This window comes from Gymnogyps californianus, chromosome 16, assembly GCF_018139145.2.
Source record: "Gymnogyps californianus isolate 813 chromosome 16, ASM1813914v2, whole genome shotgun sequence".
NCBI classification, from domain to species: Eukaryota; Metazoa; Chordata; class Aves; order Accipitriformes; family Cathartidae; genus Gymnogyps; species Gymnogyps californianus.
Genome location: NC_059486.1, coordinates 11,777,543 through 11,800,287, shown reverse-complemented (window position 1 = coordinate 11,800,287; position 22,745 = coordinate 11,777,543). Strand labels below are relative to the sequence as shown.

Here is a 22,745-nt window from a genome sequence, read left to right as displayed (position 1 = left end):
TGCCATAAATATTTAGCAGAGCAGGGCTCGGTTGAGAAGAGGACATCTAAACAGATTGCTAGTGAGCTAACCCTTGGAGATTTTCCAGATTTCTCTCTCTTCCTCCCAAATTTTTTTCCTTTACAGAGAAACTAAATAAACATTTGAAAGGAAGAGCATGACTGGAACAAAAAAAAACCATAAATAATTCAAAAGAAAATTAATAGGATTCAAGATACCACTTTCTGATTATCAGCATGGCTGCTACTTTTTATTTTATTTTTTTACAGTAGCAACCAGCTGGTACAGTGCACAATGCTAATCAGTTAGTGTCTTTCACATTTTTGAAACTCCTTGGAAACATATCCCCATTAAACTGCTCTGAGGTTCAATTTTAATTTAGATGCAAACTATCCCAAAAGTACTGATAGTCTAAAAAGCGCCTCTGGCAGTCTATAATTATAATGCAATAGAGCTGTCAGATTTGATTAGAATGTTGTTTCAGTCACTCAGTCCATACAGCACCGTTTAGCCTCACATGATCGTTTCAACATTCCTCCTCACCACTCAATACTTATCCAGCACTTGGGTATCTTATAGATAGGGCTTTATTTACTTGTTGGTTTTCAATTGTCCAGATCCTCCAGACCATTGGAATGATAAAATTGTGCAGAAAAGCATCCTCCAATCTCCTTATTGTACAGATATTCCTGTTGCAGCATTTCATCTGCAAGAGATTCACAGCATAAGACTTAAAACAATCTACTAGTATTATGGCTTAATAAAAGAGCAATATTGTATCACAATGCCGCAGTTTGAAGAATATCACTATAGCTGAAAAGACCCATTCCGATCCAAATAAATAACATTTGAAGGATAAGAATAATTCTTTTGGGAAGAATTTCTGTGCTTCTGAATCCATCACGTATCCACTATGCAAGTGCAGCGTATTCAGCTGACTTCAGTGGGGCTACCCTAGACAGGTACCTGCACCAGGTTATTTAATTAATATTTGCAGTTCTTGCTGCTTTCAATACATGCCATGAACAGTGAAAACAGAGGAGGTGAATTCCAGAAAACACAGGCAGCTTAAACAGCCAATCTGACTTGAGATATTAAAAAAAAAAGCTGAAAGAACCTCTCTTGGCCCAAAGCTCCAGCCCCACACCCTTACACTCTGGCTCCAGGAAGGGCACTGTCAAGTTTGAGAATGAAAATATATTAGGAATATCTGAAAAAAAACCCTCTTCCCCAAGCAGAAAGGCAACACCAAATAAAGGGATACTAATTTCTATCCGTCTGTGGGGTTTATTCTGTGAACTTCCCTGTGCTGTTTCTTTTTAGGCCCAGGGCCAGCACGTTGCCTCCCTATTCTCCCTGTGTATTCATTCTTCCCCCCTGTTCTTGGAATCCTCTCTCTGAAACAGACACTGTACATGTAATGTCTGAAAAGAAGGAGGCTTTTAACATCTTGGGACATGCATTTCCTTCAGCTCCATTGTCTCAGTTATTTAAAGAGGTGAAGAAAATCTGGCAATGCTTGGGATTTGGCAATGTTGGCTAATGTTGCCCTTCTTGATTCTGTCTCTTCTAGATGCTTTTCAGAAACAAAGACAGAAAAAATCACAGTTCTGAGGGTTCATCCTTCAGACAGCCCAAATGCTGTGAATCCCGCAGACCACCTAAGTTCTCCTTACACAAGCTTTCACTCCTGCCCACCCATAAAATAAGATCTCATCATAGTCTAAAGCTCTTATTCCTAGCAGGATCTGAAGGTCACAGCAGCAGCCCCATCGATTCTAGTACCCAGAAAAAGTTTAGCTTTCCATCCCTTTTACTGTGTGCCTCAAATACACCGATAATCTTTTGGGTCTGTTCAGGGTCATGCTGAAAAATAAGCCTATTAATACAGCAGGGTTTCAAAATATTTGAAGAGTTAATTCAGCAGAGTTTATATCTCTTGTGTAGACTTCACTGGAGCCAGCATTCTTCACTCTGTATTCAGTCACTCTGAATATCAGTCAGGGCACTTTACTCAGCCATAAAAGAACTGCAAGCAGAGATGAATCTCATCCTTTCTTCTTTCAGACAGCTAGGAAGCCACCAGCCTCCCATTTTAAACCTAACTACTGAAGACAGCTTAATGAGGCTCAGGGAAGATCACCTTGAATGTTAGCCAACAGCCCATTGTCACAAGAAAAGTTTCTTGCGTCAAAAACTGTATAATCCTTGAATAAATTTCTTTGATTCTGCTTACACTGGGGCTGTGCTCATTCTTCCTCCTTCAGCTGTCACAGTGGGAGGTGTGAATGTGTGTGGGATGCTTACGGTGAGAAAGACAAGGGTATCATATTAAAATCTTGGTTGTAATAATTAATTTAGGAAAAGCTATAGTGAGTAGTGAAGAACGAAGGGTTTAGAGACAGACTCATTCATTTATAAGTCTGTAACAGACAACACCAAATAAAAAGCTTTTGCACATGTGCATGGACACTCAGCTCTCAGCTTGCTACTAGCTTGTGAAACTTTCCAGTGTTTGCTTGTGGGCATCGTGTGCGTGCACAAGCATGCATCTTTTCATGGTACCTCCTGTTTGAGAAAGAGCCTATTACAAGAAGAAACTAAGAGCAAATAAAAATCACATAACTGCAAGAAAGTGTATTTTCACACACGCAGGGAATATATTAACATTCCTCTTTCCACAATAACAGAGAAATATACCGGAATCTGAATTCTTGAAAAACTATTCCTAATGCTGACCTTAAAATGGCCCAGAAATAATTTCAAAGGTTTTAGTACGGTTGTTTAAATATACCTTCAGCATTTTCTGCCCGCTGTTAATCAGACATTTATTATGAATAACTTCTTCTCTCTTCAACATTCACCTATAAACCAATCATTATAATTAGGCAATGGGGGCGCTTTGACAACTGCTTAATATGTGGAGCACAGAAGTCTCATCTCCACCTTGAATCCTCTCTTCTGGTTGTTGCACTTGCATGCCGTCCTTTCATGTGTAGAAGCTATTTCAGGCAGAGGGGAATCTTTCTTGTTGCATGCTTGCACAGCACCTACCACACTGGGATTCAAACGTAATCAGAATAAACTTTCTGGTCTTGTTATATTAACTGGTCTTGATATGAAATCATGGCGTTAAAGGAACATGCAACTGAAAAGCAGTCTGCATCAGAAAAAATGGACTTTTTCTTTTTTCTTAACAAATCATGCGAGTTTTCTTATTCCTCTTGTGGATTAAGAATGTACTTAGTCAAGAGAAAACATCTGTCCAAATGGTGAGGAAGGAAAGAAAGCCATATGCCTGAATGAACTGCTGCTTAGGAATAAGTAAAGACAATCTAGAAGGCTGGCTTGGGATTTAGTTCTCTGGAGGGGAAAAAAGGAAAAAATCACTGCAATCTGTTCATGTACGAGAGAGGGACAGAGGAAAAGACAGGAGGGCATAGCGATAGGAACATCTGCAGGAGTAATCTTTTTGAATAACAAGCAGCATACACTGGTTTAGGACAAACATCTGTGCAATATGCAATAGAAACATCCGCACCGGTGTAAGCAGCTCCCCCTCCTCCCAGTACTGGCATAGGAAAGAGGTGGGAAGGACACATGACAGACTGAAAACAGATGAGGGACAGATACTCCATTAAATGGCACAACATCCATTTCCTTCTATGCACTCAGTCTAAAGGTAGGGTTAATAGAGGAAGCTGTAGGCAGGCAAATTACCTGTCAGATGCTAGAGGCTGCTAATGAAGAAAGATTCAAAAAGCAAGGGAAAATGCAGCCAATAAAACATCTCCAAATGCAAAATGAATGAGAATGCTTGGCAGAGGTGTGTAGCTCTTTTAGGTGGAAACAGAGGGCTTGGAAGAGCAGATGGAATATATATACCCCTGATTTGGTAAATACCTCCAAATAATTTAGTTACTCCGCTCCTAGGGTTATACAATACGATATTCTCAGAGAAGTGGTGACTACGATTACTTGCTATAGGTGTGTACTGGAATGCAGGAGGATAATATAGGAATTATAGCTTTATCACTGGACTACAATTCTGGAGACCTTGTTTTGATTGTGCAGATCACTTGGATTCCCACATCACACTCTGAAAGCTGGGTGTTTGTGTGAGTTGTCTAGGCTAGCTCCACAAGATGAATGATACCTCTTGTAGGTAGGATAAATCATCCCCTGGAAGTCCCCTTCTCTCTACTGAATATAGAGGGATTCTAGCTTATTTAGACCAGAAATCTATTTTTCATATATCTCACATAACTTTAGACAAGCCTCACCATTTTTCTACCTTTTTTCTGAATATCTGTCAGCAAACTGCGAATAACATTTCCAGTCACACTGTTGCACTATGAAGACATCATCCATTACTGTTTCAGAGGCAGTCACATGCAATTGTACTAACAGCAGCTCTGTAAGAATATAAACAGATAAAAAAAAGGCAGAGTTGGTTTTTTTTTATTTATTTGTGGTCTAGGTTTCAACACTAGTTTTATTTTTCTTATCTAACAGAAATTAAAGGTCCACTGTGAACTGCAGTTCTAAAGGGAGTTCTATAGAATATCAAAGGCAATGCTACAAAGCAACTTTTTTATTTGGATGTTTTTGAAAAAACAAAGGGACAGGATTTTGGTCTACATTCTAATAGTCTCAATTCTGTGAAGTTTGACAGGAGTAGTACTGAAACACTCTTATCAGTCATGGTCCATTTCTATATTGGGCAGATGAAAAAGTTTGCAGCTTCACAGACACTGCAGATTAGAGCTGACTGCACTTCTAAATGGAAGAGTTTTATGTCTGAAAACGCAGATTTGACAGAATTGAAGTGCTTCACAAACAGATATCAATCTCTTGAAAACTGTAGATAAAAAGTAGTTGAATAAGGTTGAAACATTTGTTTGTCTTAAAAGTATGAAATAAATGTTTCAGGTAGCTATGACTTTTAGATTATATGCTGAATGATACCTGTCGAAAAGATACAACTGAAATATGTCAGAAAGACCAAAATTAAATATTTCAGCAAAGTTAATTATAAGAAGATCTCTGAGACTTCAGAGAAATTTTGGCACTTTTTTTTTTTTATTTGGAACAAACTCAGAGTAATAGATGACACTTCCTCAAGGAGCTCAAATCCCATTTCAGAGCCAGCTCCATCCAAGGTATCAATATGACCATATACCCTGCTGTTACCTATTAGTTGTACAAGGGTCATGTCTTGAAGGGGTATCGGAGTGAAGACATTACACCTTTCAGGGGATTGTTTCCTGTGTTCTTCAATTGCACTGTGAGTATGAGCAAGACACAGTACAAGAAAGCCATTTAAAGATGGTGATGATTTGAAGGCATCTAAGCTTTTGAGTTACTCGGATTTCTAGGGAATTATTTATTTCACTACTGCAAATTATTATAGTATTATGGAAGCAATTCTTAATGCTACTTTTCCACATTAAATCCACCACTTCGCAGGAGGTCTCGGCCACCAGGTGCTATTTTGATTTAAAATGTACACAGGAGAGATTGAAATGAGTAGAGTATATTATCTCTGCACGCATTTGTCACTGACAAAACGTATTAATTGCACATGGAAATCAATGCAAAGCAGTGTAGCTTTCAACCAAGTTACAGAATTAAATACAGGGTCTATCAAATCTGATAATCCTATATTGAATCAAACACATTGCCAAGGTCACCAACAATAAGCAGTCTGTGAAATACATCAGAGAATAGTAAATCTCGTGTGCAACTGTGTTGGCGGATGCGTGCATTATGCTATATATACTTTATAGCACTTGCCATTAAATATATCCGCAACTACCATATTATTATAAATAAGATATATTTTCCATTAGAAATTGGCAATGTTGAGGAAGGAGGGGATGCTCCTGTGGGACTCAAGGAATTAAAGCTCAGTTCTTGGATTAGTCTCAGAATTTGTGCAAATTACCTCATTTTTCTCTACTTTGGCTCCATATTTGGAACTAACCCTGGATCAAGATATTTACCTCCCCATCGGAGCTATTCCACTTGGAGAGTTCTTTGCATTGAATTTCAGGAACTGAATGACATGTGTCACCCAAAAGGGCTCTTTCAGTAATGCAGCTGTCACCACAGAATGTCAATGATTAACACTGAGTAAAGATTTTGAACATAAAACTTTGGATGGTAAGTGATTGCCCATTAAAGAAAATATCAGGTTGCTCAAATTGAGCATCACTGATACATTTCAATGCAGCGTGCAGCAGTTTACACAAGCACTGATGGACACTGATGGTGTCATCTGGCTGCTCCCTACACCAGTTTTGACTTAATATTCTCTCCTCTTTGCCTTGTGGCTATTTACTGCAGCTTCCTTCCTCTTCTCTTGTTTCTTCAGGTAGCTATCACCTTCCTAACTTGAACCCACTGGTAAGACTGAAATTACACAACTACACACATCACACAGTGAAAACGGTATTTGCAGACATTGTATTGCATGCTCATCAGTACCCGCTGTTCCTTTTCCTCACCCTTTATTCATCCTGTCTCTTTGGATTTGTAAGGTCTTTGGGTCTGGGATTGATTTTTGTTCTCTGTCTAACAGAAGCGGGGCTAGGGGGAAATCACCTGCTGTTTACCAGTCCTCAGTCATTTCCACAGTAATGTGATATTAGGACTCATAGGTAGCTCATTATCAAGTCCATACCATACTTAAAACAATGCACAAATTTATTACTTTTAAAACAATGCACAGCCATTCCTTTGGTAATTCTGGCTGGTGCATTCTCAAGAGTTCCTTTGATTTATTAGCCCAGTGTGTTATTAAAATAATGAATTATGTGCTGGTACATTGCATTTAACATAGTATACACAGGGGCAAGTACATCTGCTAGCTATTAATCAAATATTCACTAACAAAGGTTGATTAACAGCATTTTACATATTTACAGCAAGAATGAAAAGCATAATAGAGCTCCACTGAAGTTAAATGATAATAAATTATTAAAATGCATTTATCTGTGCACTGATTAGTGTGTGGGATAGACAGAACTGCAGGTACAGTTTTGTTCATCACACAATAGCATTTACTTATTGAAACAGACAAGACATTTATTTAATACCTTATTTTCAGCTTCTGGGGGAGGGGGGGAAAGCAGCTGTGTACTGTTGTGCACATTTTGAGTCAAATTTAAAGCAAGTTTCCTCACATGTAATTTTCATGTCCGCCAATCTACTGGTTTAAGCTTTCAAATCAACAGTGTTGTTGATGGGTAGTGTAGAGCCTGACTTTTGCACACCCCGATGCCAAAGTTTGTTCTGACTTTGGGTAACTACCTTAAAGCTGTCCAGTCTTCAGTAGGTACTAGAGGTGGAGATTCGTCAAGTAAGCACCAAAAAATCTGAGGCCTTTTAAATGGATATTTAAGAACGTCTTTCTGTTAGGAGTTGGAATTACAAATCATATTCTTACATTTCATATCTGGAGAGAAGGCTAGGAGCATTTTCTTTTTACTGAAGCTGAACTGATTTGCACAGAGCTAAGCGCAATTTTCTTACATAGGCCCAGCTCCCAGCTATGACAACGGATTAATAGTCTGGAGTCTATCCCGCTAAATCCTACTGAAGTCAGTAAGAAATCTGAGAGATTCCAGGCAGCAGGATTGGTCTCCCTTGTTAATTATTGGCAGTTTCTTTAACTAGACTTCAGAGAGAATCACATTTTTTCCCTAAATTGCCTTTTTATTGATTTTCAACAAAACAGTATCACAGAAAGCAAACATGGACTATAAATGAGAGCTTAAACATGCAGTGCACATACTGTTGAACAGGGGAGAAAATTATAGTATGTTAATAAACCCAGCTAAAAGAATACAAACCAGAAAGTAAATAAACAGATGCAGGAATTACAGGAGTTCAGAATTCGAGTTCAGGGAGAAGAAATTAGGGTTTGCATTAGAGAAAATTACAGTACAAGGAAAAATATTACAGGAAAAATATTTGCAGCTGGTGTAAATCAATATTGACTCTGTTAATTTACTCCAGCTGAGAATCTGGTCCATGCATACTTACATTAGTATTTAGAAAAACAACCCATTTGTTCTCTGTGGAAAATAATTCCATATGAAAAAATCTTTTCCCGATCACTTATCTAAGAGCTCATTTGTAAACCATTCCACAGAGAGTAAATCACTTATCAATCTTTTCCATAAAACAAAGGCAGAGATAGAGTCTCAGGTTTAATCTACTGTGAGTGGCACTGTGTGGCCAAGAAAGCAATTTATAAATAAGAGTGCAATTAAAATGACCTTCAAAGTTTTGCAGTATAGTCTAAAGAAGCACAAACTTGAGAAATTTAAACAATGAACAGCATATAAGAATATAAACTGCGCGTCTCTTACAGGTATTTCGCTTTCAGAGTCTTAACTCACTTCCAAGGACACAGCTAGGCAGAAGGCATTTGATGTGTATGACAAGTAGTTACACTGTGTTTTGTCCCAGTAGTTAAGTCTTTGCCTGTATTTACCTGGGGGTATTGTGATGAGTTGGATATGGAACCAAAGTCCACAGGAAACCAGGCTTCATTAGCTTGACTCCTCACAGAACAACTTGGTTAATTTCTTTGATGACAAATCAGGGTACCTTATAAGATGCAGGGATGGTACAGAGATTGGGGCATCTGCACCACTTCACGGGAGAAGATCAGAATTCAAAATGGTCTGGATAGCTAGAGAAATTCACCAAGCTCAATAGGATGAAACTCAATAGACAAGTGCAAAATACTACATTTAGTAGGGAGAAATCAAATGCACAAGTACAAAATAGGGAATTACTGGCTAGGCAAAAATACCGCAAAAGAGAAGCTGTTTTACCGCAAACTGCATATGAATCAACAACATGTCACTGTTGCCAAAAAAGGCAAATCTCATTCTGGGGTAAATTAAATGGAGTTTTATGCAAGATGCAAGAAGAAGAAACGTCTCTGGAAGTTTTAAAACAGGTGAAAGAAGTATCTTTTGGGAAAGCTAAGGATACATTTGATCCTACCTCAGCATGGGCAGGCAAACAGCAGATCTCATGAGGTGCTTTACAGCCTTAATTACTATGATCTTATGCTCTCAGACGAACCTTAAAAGTATGAAGCCCGACAAAAGCAAACATGTCAACAATACGTTGACTTGAATTCCTGTTTGCATAGATGGGTACCTGCCCTGCTGTCTAGCTAATAACTTTACCCAGACAGTGACAGGAGAGCCAAGTGAAAACTACATATTATATTCTGTGCTGAGTTCCCCAAGCTCATGAACCTTTCAAGAATCTAGATTCATTTAAAGTGCTACAAGCTATTTGTAATTTTCTTTAGTCTCGATTAGTAGGTTTTTACAAGTTGTGCTTGGAGTTTATCTGAAGTTAGATTTTGAAAGATAAAGTTCTGTAGAAACCCAAACTAATTTTGCAACCAAAGCCACTGTATGTTGTGCAGTTATTTCGAGAAGTGAAAATTATAAGGCTTCTCCTTTCTCCCTATCCACAAGAAACTTGGAAAACATTAGAAATCTGTCAAATGTCCAAGCAAAAAAGATGCTGTAATCACACTGGGGGATATTAATTGCAGCTCCTGATTGAGCTCTGTAGCTGCAATCAAACCAATGCCAGCTCCACCAAGAGTCAAAAGTGAGAAGCTGTGCTTACCTCAGCAAGCAGGAGGTTACAAATATGCAATAATTGGAAGGAAAGGTTAATTGACTTACATTTCTCATTAACAACTAAATTTCTCTTTTTAATAATTGTGTTACTTCTCTGCTTCCAATTTCTACAAAGTTGCCCAAAATAGAGGTAATTGTTTTTGATAAAGACAAATTTTAAAAGTTATTTAATTTTTTTAACTGTAAAAAAGAAACATCTTCCATAGGTTTCACTTCCAATTCTAAATCATCAGAGGCCTTGTAATAATCTGACCAAGTGTCATTATAAAGTGAAAGAAAAATTATAGGGTGCTCTATCAATAAACCAGTATCAGAACAAAGTTTATTAATTAACTCTCAGAGCTGCCTTCCTTCTGTTCATAATAGCAGTCAGAAAGGTGGAGCAATAGGATCAAAAGGAGCAGACCTGGCTCAGTTAGAACCAGAATCCAATGGCGACATCACCCTTTCTCTGGTACCTCTGTAAAAGGGCTGAAGCAATATGAAGGCAGCACTGTCACCGGCTGGGGTGACTGGAGGAGGTGGCATGAGGAGCTCTGGACCCCTTCATTTTGATGGTTCCTCCCAGCCAGGCCATCCCACCTTGGCATGGCACTCTCCGCTGGACTAACACCAGGGCTTCTGCACAGTGAACTGGATTAGGAACAGCAGCAGCTGACAAACAGCCTGCCAGAAGAAACGGAGATTTGCTGCAGTGTGTTTTGAAATGAGCCGCAGGGATCAGCCATTATGGAAATTGGTGCTGCCACTGAAAAAATACCTCCAGCTATGGCCTCTGCAAACCTCAGTGAATTGAGGAGCTTAGCAGAGGTCCTAACCTCCATCTCTAAATCCATCTTCTTAGCATCTACATCCTCTCTTCCTCCTTCAAGTCATCAAACAGTTGTGCACACACATGACAATGTGTGCTGGTGTGTTGTTAGGTCATAGAGGCAAGCAAGAACATCTCGGAAAGTGGGCTGTGGTAAAAATTCTTAATACTATATTAAAAAAATGAAAAAAATAAGCAGAGATGTCATAATTGCTGCTAGCAGTTCCTTAATTATGAACAGAATCCCATAACTTCTATGGCCTGCTGAGTCTTTGCAAAGCGCACTCTAAAGTTAAGCAGCTCTCTGTCTCAGTGGCTAGATACGATCACAGTAAACAGTTTTTCCTACCATACATTATGCTCTGTCATCTATGTACTCATTTTTCCTACACCTGAAACGTTATCAGAAATGTATGTTGTAGGAAAGTTGCTGAAAACATCTAGAGCTAGTGAGCAGAGCTCCTGCTAGCAGCAAAATTAATTAAGATATTAATTCAGGAAATCTTGACATCAGATGCCAAGGGTGTGAGTTAAAAACCCAAACACCTCAAAGCCTAGTGGAATCCAGCAACGTGCTGGAGATCTGGTTAGTCTGAAACAGCAATGGAAATCACAAGCAGCTCCCGAACTGCCACTGCTATGCCCTCCTTCAGGAACTGTAGCATCCAGGTGTCTCCAGGAGAGAGACATTCTCCTCCTCCACCCCTTCCTCTTCCTTTTTTCTCAATGCCAGGCTAAGACCAGGGACGCCCTCACTGTGGGAGAGCCCAGGCTCCCTGCACCCAGATAGAGCTGTGGCTGCTGGAGAAAGGACTTGTGGTTTCTTCTTGAAACAGTGGTTCTCCACTTTTGAAGGGCCATTAATCTGATGAGAAATGGATACAAGGAGTGGCACAACAATACAAAGAATGGATGTTTGACTGTGACTGCTGTATGATGGAGTTCAGCTGCAGCTCTGTGCATTTGCAGGCTGTAGAATATTCGCTCAAACCAATGTTTTAACTAGAACAAGTGGAGCAAAAAATTTATGCAGCATATCTAGCCTCTGATTCCGAATTGATAAGAATGACTATTAAATGTCATTTACTTATAACAGCTTCTACTTGCAGTCTTTCTTGATTTAATTTAGTATCCCCTGGTTATGAGTTATCCAAGCTCTCCATGCTTCCAAACATATGTTTTGTTTTTCAACAGTATATTTAATCTAAGCAAATATCCATATTCAGACTATATCGATTGGTGCTCATTACAAGCTATCATTGAAGATGTATGAGAGTTGATGGGACACTAAACACATATGTATTATTCTAGAATATATTTTCTGACTATTTTGTTATTAGAAATAAGCACCACACTGTGCTGATGATGACAGATTATTTTTTAAATTTAAACTTAAATTGGATTACAATATCTGCTAGAAGTTTTTTTGTAACATGAATCGCTCTTTTTCTGTACTCTTAATACAGAATTCTCTTTGTCAGCTTTATCTTAAACTTACAAAAAATAAGAGCAAGTCTGCTTTCTGAAAATATACAGCTGTCAATGGTTGAGAGAATATTTTTGATCAAACACCTGCTATCTAAGCTGAAGAACACATACTTGCTCTGAAAGATTTTCTCTAAGTTGGACATACTAATATTCCATTATATGACATGTCAAGTGCTGGAATGACTAGAAAAATAAAGGAACCGACGGCTAAACACTACATTAATCACGTAAGCAACCATTTTATTGGTTACAAATCTTACTCTGCTACTCATTAGTACCCAATCATAGCTGGGAATGCAAGCTTTTCATTCAAACCATGTTTCAAGCTCTTACTGACTGACATCTTCTATGTCTGTGGCTGGGAATTAGTAAAAAATCTGGTGTTAGCATGTCTAAGAGCTGTCAGTACCACAGTATGCTTTATGCATGACTGGGGCTGGAGAGCATTGGGGAAGAAATGCCAAAGAAAGGGTAATAGGATGTGTTTTCAGCTGTAATGAATGTGTAGCTCCCTTGTGTGCTAATGGTCTGGTCTGTCTGAAGTATGTCATGAGTTGCTGAGCTCTTGCAACTCTACTGCCTTGAAGTTACTGATACAAGAGAAGTTATGTGACTGTGTCCATTAGCTCTATAAACTGCATGCTTAATAGTAAACATTGGTGCATAACACAAATCACATTCTTGGTTCTAAATGGTTCCAAATTCCAATTTAATAAAGACCCCACTACTGAAAAGAGCTTCTATTAACAGGAGCTTTCTGTGACAAAGGGACTACTTTACCATTTACAAATTTCGGTAGCAGGCAGAAATTTTACTGCTAATGAAATATGTATTTTTCTTCTGTCATATCTCCCACTCCAGGAGCTCAATGCAGCTTAAGGCTATAAATGAATCTCCTTTTAGATACTGTGTTATTGCTTGCACGGCAATTCACAGAACCATGAAAATCTTGCCCAAGCCAACATGGAGAATGTATTACTGGTGCACCTCATAGTCTTTCATCAACTTATCTTTGCAACGGCCCTGTGCAGTAAGGATGTCAGTCTCATTTTACAGATGCAGAACTGATGTGCAACTAAAAGGGTAGAGGCATACTTAACTGCAGCTCGAAGCTGAGTGTCAAGTTGGGAGCCTAAACGCTCCTTATGGTCAGCGAAATAGAGCAGGCTCTTCCTTGGGATGGTTGAGAGTCCTGCAGCCAAGTACTTGGCCTGCAGTAGAATTGCCTTTCTCTTTCCTTTCGCTACTTAGCAAGGTACTCGCGGTTCAGGCATCTCAGCTACACGAGATGAATCTAGGCATAAGCAACGTGCCCAGGGCCATACAGAAAGGCTGTAGAGAAGACCTGAACCCAAGCTGCTGAGATGCGAGACTAGTACCTACTGGAGATCAACTGCCCTCCAGCTCCCCTATGGAGTCCATGGTAAGAGGGAAACACGGGAAGCCATTTGCAGCGCACAGCGGTGCCAGGGCTTCAGAAACTCCATGTGTAATGCTGCTTATTTTTGAGCACCATCTACTGGCGCGTTAACTACCTACCCGCCTATGTACAGAGCAGCCATTTCAGAGTATCTCATGACATATGCTAGTGCCAGAAAGGGAAATGAGAACTCCTCACATCCAGTCTTGAGCCTTAATAAAACCACTCATCCTCTTTGTCAGACAGGATTTACCATTACGTTTTGTCATGTCTTGCAATAACATTGTTTTAACATATTCAGTTCAGCTGAGTGACTGCAGCACAGCAACTATTTTGCAGTGGCTGTCAAGCTCTTAAAGTTACTGTCTGTGATTTGCACATGGAATTACTGTTTATCATCCCTTCAAACCATAAACACAGATAACTCAGACTTGTCAAGAACTGTGCATCAAATTCATCCTTAGTGTAACTCAGTGGGAATCCAATGAAGTTTGTACTAGAGATAGATTTGGTCCACTGTCTCTTGATTCTTGATATATTGGGATCAAAGCCTTGCCAGGGATCCCACTGTGTATTAAATGGTTGCATTTGTCAGTGTTTAGACATCCAGCAAAATACTCCCCAGTGTTTCCTCCATTCCAGAAAGAAAAAAAACATATTCAATACTAAAAGCCTAAACCGAATACAAGCAACTGTAAATGCAGAAAATGTGACTTGATCATCACCAGAAATTCATCAAAACCTGACAGATCATTTATGAATGGATTACTTTGCTGATAATAGTTTTCTATTAAATATTCCTTCTTGCATGTAGCTAGACCGGGATGCTCTAAAACTATGTCATGATATTTTTTAGCTTTCTAAGCAAGATATAAAAATGATTAGTATTATTTCCAATGAGGTCCTAATCATGCACGAAATAGAGTGTAATGCTGGGTTGACAGTAATTCATTTTCCAAGATCAAGTTACATCTGCTGTGAATAACACTGCAGCCATCAGTATCATTGTTTAGAATTGCACAGTATTCATGAATTGCCTTTCTGAATACCTGCCACCTCCCTGAGACTTTTGTGGTCAAAAGTAGATTGCAACACCCTCCCTGATTTTCAGTTACACTAAGACCTTTTACTTTGTTTAATGTTGGCAAAGGTTACATGGTTCTCTTTCTGTAACAGTCTTCTCAAAGCTAGCAAAAAAACTCACAGAAGGTCAACAGAACACACTTCTGTTTCCTCATAATGAACCTGTACCAACATCTATCCTCCTACTGCAATGCACTGTCAGCATTCAAAGCTTCATAAACTATGATAACAACAGTGGCACACACATGTCCAGAAGATATGTAGGTTAAAATTATACCTAGAAGTGTGCTTTGGGTTTGGCTTTTTTTTTTTTTTTTTTTTTTTTGAAGAAAAGTGAGTTTAACACATCTGGTATAAAGTGTCTTTCAGCCTTACTCTCAACATACATACAAGAAGACATATGGTAAAAGTATAATCTCTCTTTTTAAAAAGAGAGTTTTCTTTTTGGATTTCTTAGAAGAAAAAGAACTTTTTTTTTAACCATATGTCTCCTCTGTGTATATATTGGAGTTGGAACTGTGTGGTAGCTCAGACGAGAGAGAGACATATGTTAAAAGCTGTTCTCTTTTCTCTGTTCAAGAAAATAAAAAGAAATAAATAGCAGTTGCTCCAACAGACACTAAAGTCAAAGTAATACCTCACATTGATTACAGCAGTAATCAAGTCAGAGCCACGCTATTCCTCAGTGTGATTATTTGCTTCCTTTTCTAAAATTAAGCAGAGTGGTTGACAGTGTGCTGTGTTCTGGTATTGCACAAGCTGTAATATAAAGAGAGCATCAGTTAGACAAGTTAAAGGGATTCAGCAGAAGCGAAGCATGACGAATTAGGAGAAACAATCAATGTAGACATCATTATAAAAGTCATATCAATGATTTAAGCAACTTAAAAACATCCATAAAAATCTACAGTGCTGTGAATTAAACAAAAATTACAGATTTCAATGTTGTTTTGAGTGAAGCTGTCATTCCTGGTGACATGACTATAATTTCTCAGACACTAACACTTGCTCTTTTCTTCTACAGTACATACAATCTAGCACAGTGCTATACTAAGGATAGTTGCGATAATAGCTATTTGCCTGAGTTAATACTTGAATGATTATTTAAAGAACCACACCTGAGTACAGAGTATAGGTCACTATAATTAAATAGCCACTGAAAGGATTAGCAATCCTTAATTACTTATACTTCATAATGTTTTTTCATAATGTTTGTTCACAATGAAGGACAGATCTGTCCTATCCCATCCCTTACATATTAGACCATTCTAATAACAGTATTGACCACAGTGTCTCTGATAGTTTTCTTTTTTTCCTTTCAGAAAATGTTGATGTTTCATAGGGCAATTGTTTTTCACCAGGTTATGGCCACTGAAAACCACCATTTTCAAGAAATTAAAAGTAACCAATAATCTCTGTTTGCTTTCAGACACTGCCTTATCACCACTGCACCTTAATCTTCTTGTAAAACATTCAAATTTTCCAGGAAAACACACGTTTTTCCACCAAAAAAAAAATCATTTTTCTATTGTAAAAATCAGAACTGGAAGAATTTCAATTTACCACACGGTGCTGAAAGTTAAACACTATCCTATCACTTTTTTTACTTAAATAGTGGACATGAAGAAATACAGAAGAAACATGAAGAAAACCAAAAGACAGACATATGTTTTGCAAATTCCCACAGAAAAACTGATTGGCTGTGTTACTTGATTCTGAGGTCAACCAATGCTGAACACATGCGCTCATCTTTCTTTTACCTGAAACTGTAAATTTGTCCAAGTCTGAGGCAAGTTTTGAGCTATGAAATAGCCCCCATTATTCCCACTTGGCAATGTTCAACTGGCAAGTCATGCAGGTCATTTTTTTAATTTTCAGGCTACTGAAATATTTAATTTAAGGTATAGCTTTTCCATTAATGAAATCAAAGGGTTTTGATGGAAATATTCTGCAGACTTTTTAACCATTAGGCCATTTAAAGAAAGTAGTGAGAGGAAAATCAAAACCCTGTAATGTCTGGAGGGGAAAAGCAAGTGAGGAATAATTCAGAGAAAAGATGAAAAAAAAAAAGAAGGGAAAATAAAGGAGGTAATGTAAATGTTATTCTGGTTTGTTTTCACAGCTCCTAAGTAATTTCTCCCACTTGTGATCCAAATTATATTGCCTGTGCCCTTAAAAAACAAATTACCATTTGCAGACTTCTTTTCTCTGACTGTAATCATTTATACCCCTTTCATAACTGGCTCTGTCAGTTGAAAAACAAAAAACAGTAACAAACTGTATCATCTGTTTCTTCCTCTGTCATTTTCCACTGCCCATTCTCAGTCCCCATCATCCACGTTGAAAAGAAGCTTCTGACACTAGGGTATATCAAAACAACTTCAAACGGCTCTGAAATGTGAAGTCAGAAAAATGTTTTTTTCCTAACATTTTTTATTAAAAATAGTTAATATGAAACCGCCTGACGCTTTTCTGGCAGTTGGCTGATGGCTCTGCATACCTGTCACCTGAGGATGGGAAGGAAAGTGAATGTCACACTCTCACAAGAAGCGGGAGACACAGAGGACTCCAAGCACCCAGCTAGTGCTGAATAGTCTTTCTGTATTGCATAATGAATGCAGCATGATAAGGGTCTAATGCCTTGCAAATAACAACGAATGAGAGACTAATAGTTAATTCTAATTTTTCATTTGAGTCCTAAGTTGCTTTTGCTGTAGTTGTTTTGCAGAATCATAATAAACAGCCACATATAGAAAAGTGTTCCCAGCCTGCACTGCTCAAAAAAGTCTAGCAAAATCTGTAAGTCCTGTCTAGGCTGGAGGAAACTGTTTACCAGAAAAAGAACTATAGCAGTGAGAAATGAGAGGACATAGAGGGATGACTCAGTTGAAGATTTTCTTAATTATTAAGTTGGTTGCTACCTTCCTACGAGGCGACTTCTTTTCATTTACTTTGACTTGTCAGAAGTCTGTTTTATTGCGTTGGTTGGATTTCTAACACTGCTCTGATTCTCTGCGTATATTAAAGCCAGCAACAAAGAGTTCTGCCATGTCCTAATATAGGCTTAATAATCCTTATTTACACCAAATGGGCACTGAAAGACTCAAATAATTCATGTTTGTATAGGGTTTCAATATGATCAAGCAAAGCACAGTAGAGAATGTAATAATCAAAGAAATTATTATATGCTACCATTCCAGTAAAGGTTGCAATGAGAAATACACAGAAGGGTCTTCACAAAGGCTAATTTTAGGCACAGAAGACTGGTCTCTGTAAGCATTCTGTAATCAATAGAAAGAGACAGGCACCTTCAGAGGGCAATTCAGAGCAGGAGCTAATTTAAGCGCTCTGAATTGCACTCTTGAAATCCCCATCTCTCAGTGTTTTATATATTGGAGACTAGGGAGATATACCTCCAATATATACTGACACAGAAAGAGTAGAAGAGAAGTAAATCTTCTGTATTTTGTAGAAGAGTCATGACACTTGTAAACTGAGGGCATGTCAAAGTGGCAAAATAAGACAAAGTGCAGGGTGGCCCAATTTAGCCCTGACTTGGGCTGGTGAGTCCACAAAGCGCAGTAACAAGTAGGTGTACAGGCAACACAGCCCTTCTGGAAAGGTTTCTCATCTTTCACCCAGCACAGGACAGACCAGCTCTGCAGTTTCAGGACGCAGACCGATGCAGGCAGGGCCATCTGAGCTACCCGAGCATGCAGCTCCCCAGCCTGCCCAGCCCTGTGGGCAGCCCGTCCCCACCCGCACACCCAGGCACCCAGCCTTTTCTGCCTCCGATTCCCAAGGGACTTTGTCCTGCTTAACTTTTTCCTCCTTGTTAGAGAACAGTGTCCCCTTGGCTTCACCAAAAACAGAGAGGAGCACGAGAGAAACAGAAGTGCTGGGGATCCTCCTAGCATGAAACAAAGCTGATTTTGGAACAGCTAAACAAACAGTGAAAGTAGGACACATCAGACGCGTGCATTACGTGAGATGATAGCTATTCACGTTTCCTTTTAAACAAAAGACTTACTGACAACTTTGAACGAACTTTTTTTATTGTTGATGCACAAAACAGAATAAATACATATTCAAAACCAGTAACCAAGTTATGTGCAAACTCTATTCTTTAAGAGACATCTATTATTTTTGAGTTGTGACAGTAATAGGTCTATTGCATCTTGTCTGCAAGGGCTGTATTCTCTGAAAATCATTTTTGCAGAAACATCACAGTGTGTAAGTCAGCAGGTCAAATTCATCCACCATGTAAATCAGTTGGAATAATGGTATTTCCAGCTTTGAATCCAGAGACAGCCATCTTACAGTCTGTCCTTCCAAGCCAGCCTCGTCCATTTATTCATGTTTGATATTTGTGAGTGAAGGGCAGTAAACATCTGCATTGTCTCCAAAGCCCCCCAGGGAAGGGGATGGGACTTAAAGAGCTGCCTTCTTCCTGGACACACGCTTCCCTGCTATGGGAAGCAAGTTATTTCATAGCCATATTACTCCCCACAGGAGAGGAACTGAGGGGAAAAGAAAGGAACAGAGGCTTCTCCCTGTCTTCTGCCATTGCCTGTCTCTGGCTTGCAACAAAGGGAGCATACGAGTTGCCGTTAATACCTAGCACACAATGGCTACTTGGGCCTTCTTCCTACAAACTCTCCTGAAGGTATTTATTATTTACCTGATGCTGGAACTAGCAGCAGGAAAGAGAAACAGAAGCTGAGTTACTTATAGCACTCTCAGAAAAAAACATGAACAGAGAGGAAGGAAAGGAAATCAATATGTGTGATTGCTCTTCTCCATCCACTGTAAACGTGTTGGTGAGGGACATGATTCATCTCTGCTGGTGAAAATTGGATTATAAGTGTTGTTGAAGCAGAAAGGGAATTTTGAAAGGAAAATATGTTCTTGCATTCATGGCTGAGCACTCTGCAGAGAGACTTTTAATTGGATATATGACAAATCCTGTAATAGAAGAGCAGTCCTGGCTAGAACCCTGAGAAGCAGAAGTCAGCAGTTGTCGTACTTCCCTGGTGTTACACCCTGGACCTCCTTTACAAAGACTTTACAGTCCTTCGGCTTTCTGTTACTTCCTCCAGTGAATCCTTCAGTGGGAAAGGCACACAGTGCAGAGTACAGGTGAAGCTTTGACATGCCGATGCTCCTCTTAAGGCTCCCATCAGAAATGTAGGAGGGAGGTATTAATATAAATGTCTTCCTTTTACCTAACTTGTTCACTCAACAATGCTAAACAGCTTTGAAACAAAGACTTACGGAGTGTCTGAGAAGTAAGATAAAGTAGCAAGGACATGCCAAATGGGGAGAGTTCCTTAACTGACCACAATGATTTTAGCTTTCAATGATTTCAGATTTTTTCTCAGGCACTCCTAAATATAAATGAACCCACACTCTGCAGAAGGATCGAATTGACAGATTTGGTTACATTGCTTGACCTGTATTCTTCTTAGTTAATGGTGAGAACAGGCAAGCCAGGTTTTATTTAGATAATTAAGCCCAAGTATAGGAAAGAAATATCAGAAAATCTATTTCTTGTCACATTCAGGGAAGACAATGACTAGTTAGGCAATTAAGCAACCTTATCACATGCAATGCGAGCATTTCACTGTGTTTCGTTTGTCATCTCTGCCACTGACTTACTGTATGATCTTGAGGAATTAACTACTAGTCCAGTTTGCCTTTCCCTAGTACTGAGTCAGGCATCATTCACCTGCAACATGGAAAAGAAACTGCACTGATGGCAGTTACACTTCCAGCAGTCACGGGGGAGCCCTTAAAAACCTCCCTAAATTACTCTTTTTCAAGACTGCTAAAGAACCACCGTTTTTGCAATCCAATGCAAACCAAGCAAAACTCGAAACCATTAAAAATTAGAGTTTCAGCTTTTTCATCTCAGGCAGTTAGCAGGTAGCAGAGTTTTACCTTGCATAGGCTCCAGAGGGCAGGCAGGAGCCCCTGGGACACCAGGGCTGCAAGGAGAATAAGCCAGGCTGTTCTTTCCAAGGAGAAAACAGCAACTGCATTGTCACTGTTGTCATGGAAGTTTTTCCCATTCTGAACTAGTCTAGACAAAAATAAATTTTCAGCAGCTCTACATAGTCGTAATAATCAATATTTAAAGGGTTGTGGAACATTATAACAAAGGGGTTTGATTTTAGTCCCTGACAACTAGAGAGGTAACCTGATTTAATAAGGGAATGCAGCAGCAACCATGCTTCTGAGCCATTGTGGCTAATTCTAAAGACCCCATAGTGATAAAAGAACAATAATGACTGAGGACTAATAAAAACAAAATCAGTGAGGGTTTAATCATCAGCAGAAGGACATGAATTGAGTGTTAGAAAACATCTTCTGTTTAGAGAGTTAAGCTGTTATGCACACTGAAGCATAATTTGCTGTCACTGTTTTATTGTCATGCAATATATATTGTAGAGTAATCATTTTAATCTGCATGCAGATTATTAATTAGTGAAATAATAATTTAGCCCAGAGTGAAAGCACAGGCAGGATGAGGAAGCAGCTGGCTATTTCTCTGACCTTTTTCATTTCAAAAGCTATTCCATAATAACCCAGCTACTGTTCGGGGACATATGATACAATTTTTATGTTAACTTTGTTGTAAAAAATCTGTATTATGTGTAAGGCTGCATTGTAAGTATGTACTTACAAAGATTTAGATGCATATATATTATTTGTGCCAGGCTAATAAAGTATACTTCCCCATTAATTTTAGTGGGCATCTACTGCTGAAAAGTGGCTTTCACTCACCAAACTTCCTTGCAGGTTAGCCTACAGTGCAAGCGGGCATGCCAGAGCCTGCTGAATCAGTAACGGTAAGAAACCCAGGACAAACGGAAGAGCAGAAGTTTCATGTGCCCTTGGGAACTATCTGGTATTTTACGGGTAGAGTTACCTGCTGGCTGGTCTTTGCCCTCCCTTGGACCAAACTCCGAAGTGCTCTGTAGCTGTGTCCTGCTACACACACACACACATATGTAACGTAACCAACAGCAGAGATGCTTAGTTATCTTGCTTGCATCCTTAGGAATCTAAATAACTCTGCAGTTTTGGCTCCATGGTGATTGCTTGCATTCCTGTGGATATCTCACTCATTCCTGGAGGCAAAATTCAGGACGTGAAATATTCGAAGCTTACCACTGGGGATGAAGGAGTGAGTGCCTCAGCCATCAGTAAAGAGCTGGCCATTGTAATTGCTGATTCTAGCCACTAAAACCTGACGCGACTACCCCAGTGTTTGAGGGCTGAAACCTGCAAAGTTGCATTGTTTATATAAAAGTCAAATTCCTGTTAAACTTAATGAAACCTCTGTCTTTAAATCCCTTGCACTGAAAGATAAAACTTTTGCTTACTTGAATAGGAGAAAATATTTAGGGGACCCCTTTGCCTGTGGGCTCTGGGGAACTCTTATTTGGGGCTCCCTGCTCTGTGTATTAGCAAAGCTGATTCTTCCCCTTTCCTTTCGCACTCAGTATAAAGGAAGCGTTTAAGAATTACCCTCCCAAGAAAGATGTGCTAGTTCACAAAACTGGTAATATTAACGAAATACAATATATCTCCTTCTGCTTTAGTTCAAATCTAAACCAGAGTGCACCAAAACTAAAACCACGACTAGTGGCTCCTCTCTCTGATTTTCACTAGGGAAGCTGTGGTTCAATGTGTCATAGTGGCATTCAGAAGATGGCATGAAAAATCTATTTAATGCAGAACCCCAAATGCAAGTGGCTAAGGACGAGGCAATTTTTCTGGCAATTCCTTTCACAGAAGAAGCTTGCAAGTAAAGACAGCATGCACAGTGTAATTTGCAACATTAGATACTCTTAAAGTTTTCTTATTCAACCACACCTAAGTGAATTTATATGTTCAACTTCAAAGGTGACACTGCACAGCCAAACCTGTCCTTTGCTACTCCATTGTGCTTCTTAGATTTCCCTCCTTGCAGTAAACCTGCAGCCTCATTCAAGTCAAGACAGACAGTTGTGGACAGTTATAAGCAGCAAGGTAATTAAGGGATTTGCTGACTTCAGTGAAAGCAAAATGAAATGAAAACTGAATATAAATATATGTGGGAAAATCAATGCAAGATATGCAGTGGGGTTTAAAAAGGCTTAAAGAAAGGATTTCCAAAGCTTGCGGTGTTTTAGAAAGCTTTCGTTTTTACCTGATTCAATACTATTACTTATTTTGATAGGGAGAAAAAAGCAATCTCAGAGATTGTTGCTGT

The 22,745-nt window shown here is 39.0% G+C and overlaps 1 long non-coding RNA gene across 2 annotated transcripts in view; it reads right to left on the bottom strand.

Moving 5' to 3' along the window:
- Nucleotides 1-284: 284 nt before the first annotated feature.
- LOC127023028 (uncharacterized) overlaps nt 285-22,745 on the bottom strand; it is a 92,336-nt gene continuing 69,875 nt past the window's right edge. Inside the window, exons 2-3 of one of the 2 annotated variants that reach the window (XR_007767390.1) lie at nt 4,284-4,415; nt 285-706 (exon numbers count right to left, since the gene is read on the bottom strand). This is a non-coding gene — a long non-coding RNA (uncharacterized LOC127023028). The remainder of the gene's footprint in view (nt 707-4,283; nt 4,416-22,745) is intronic. The other variant, XR_007767391.1, reaches the window with a different exon arrangement.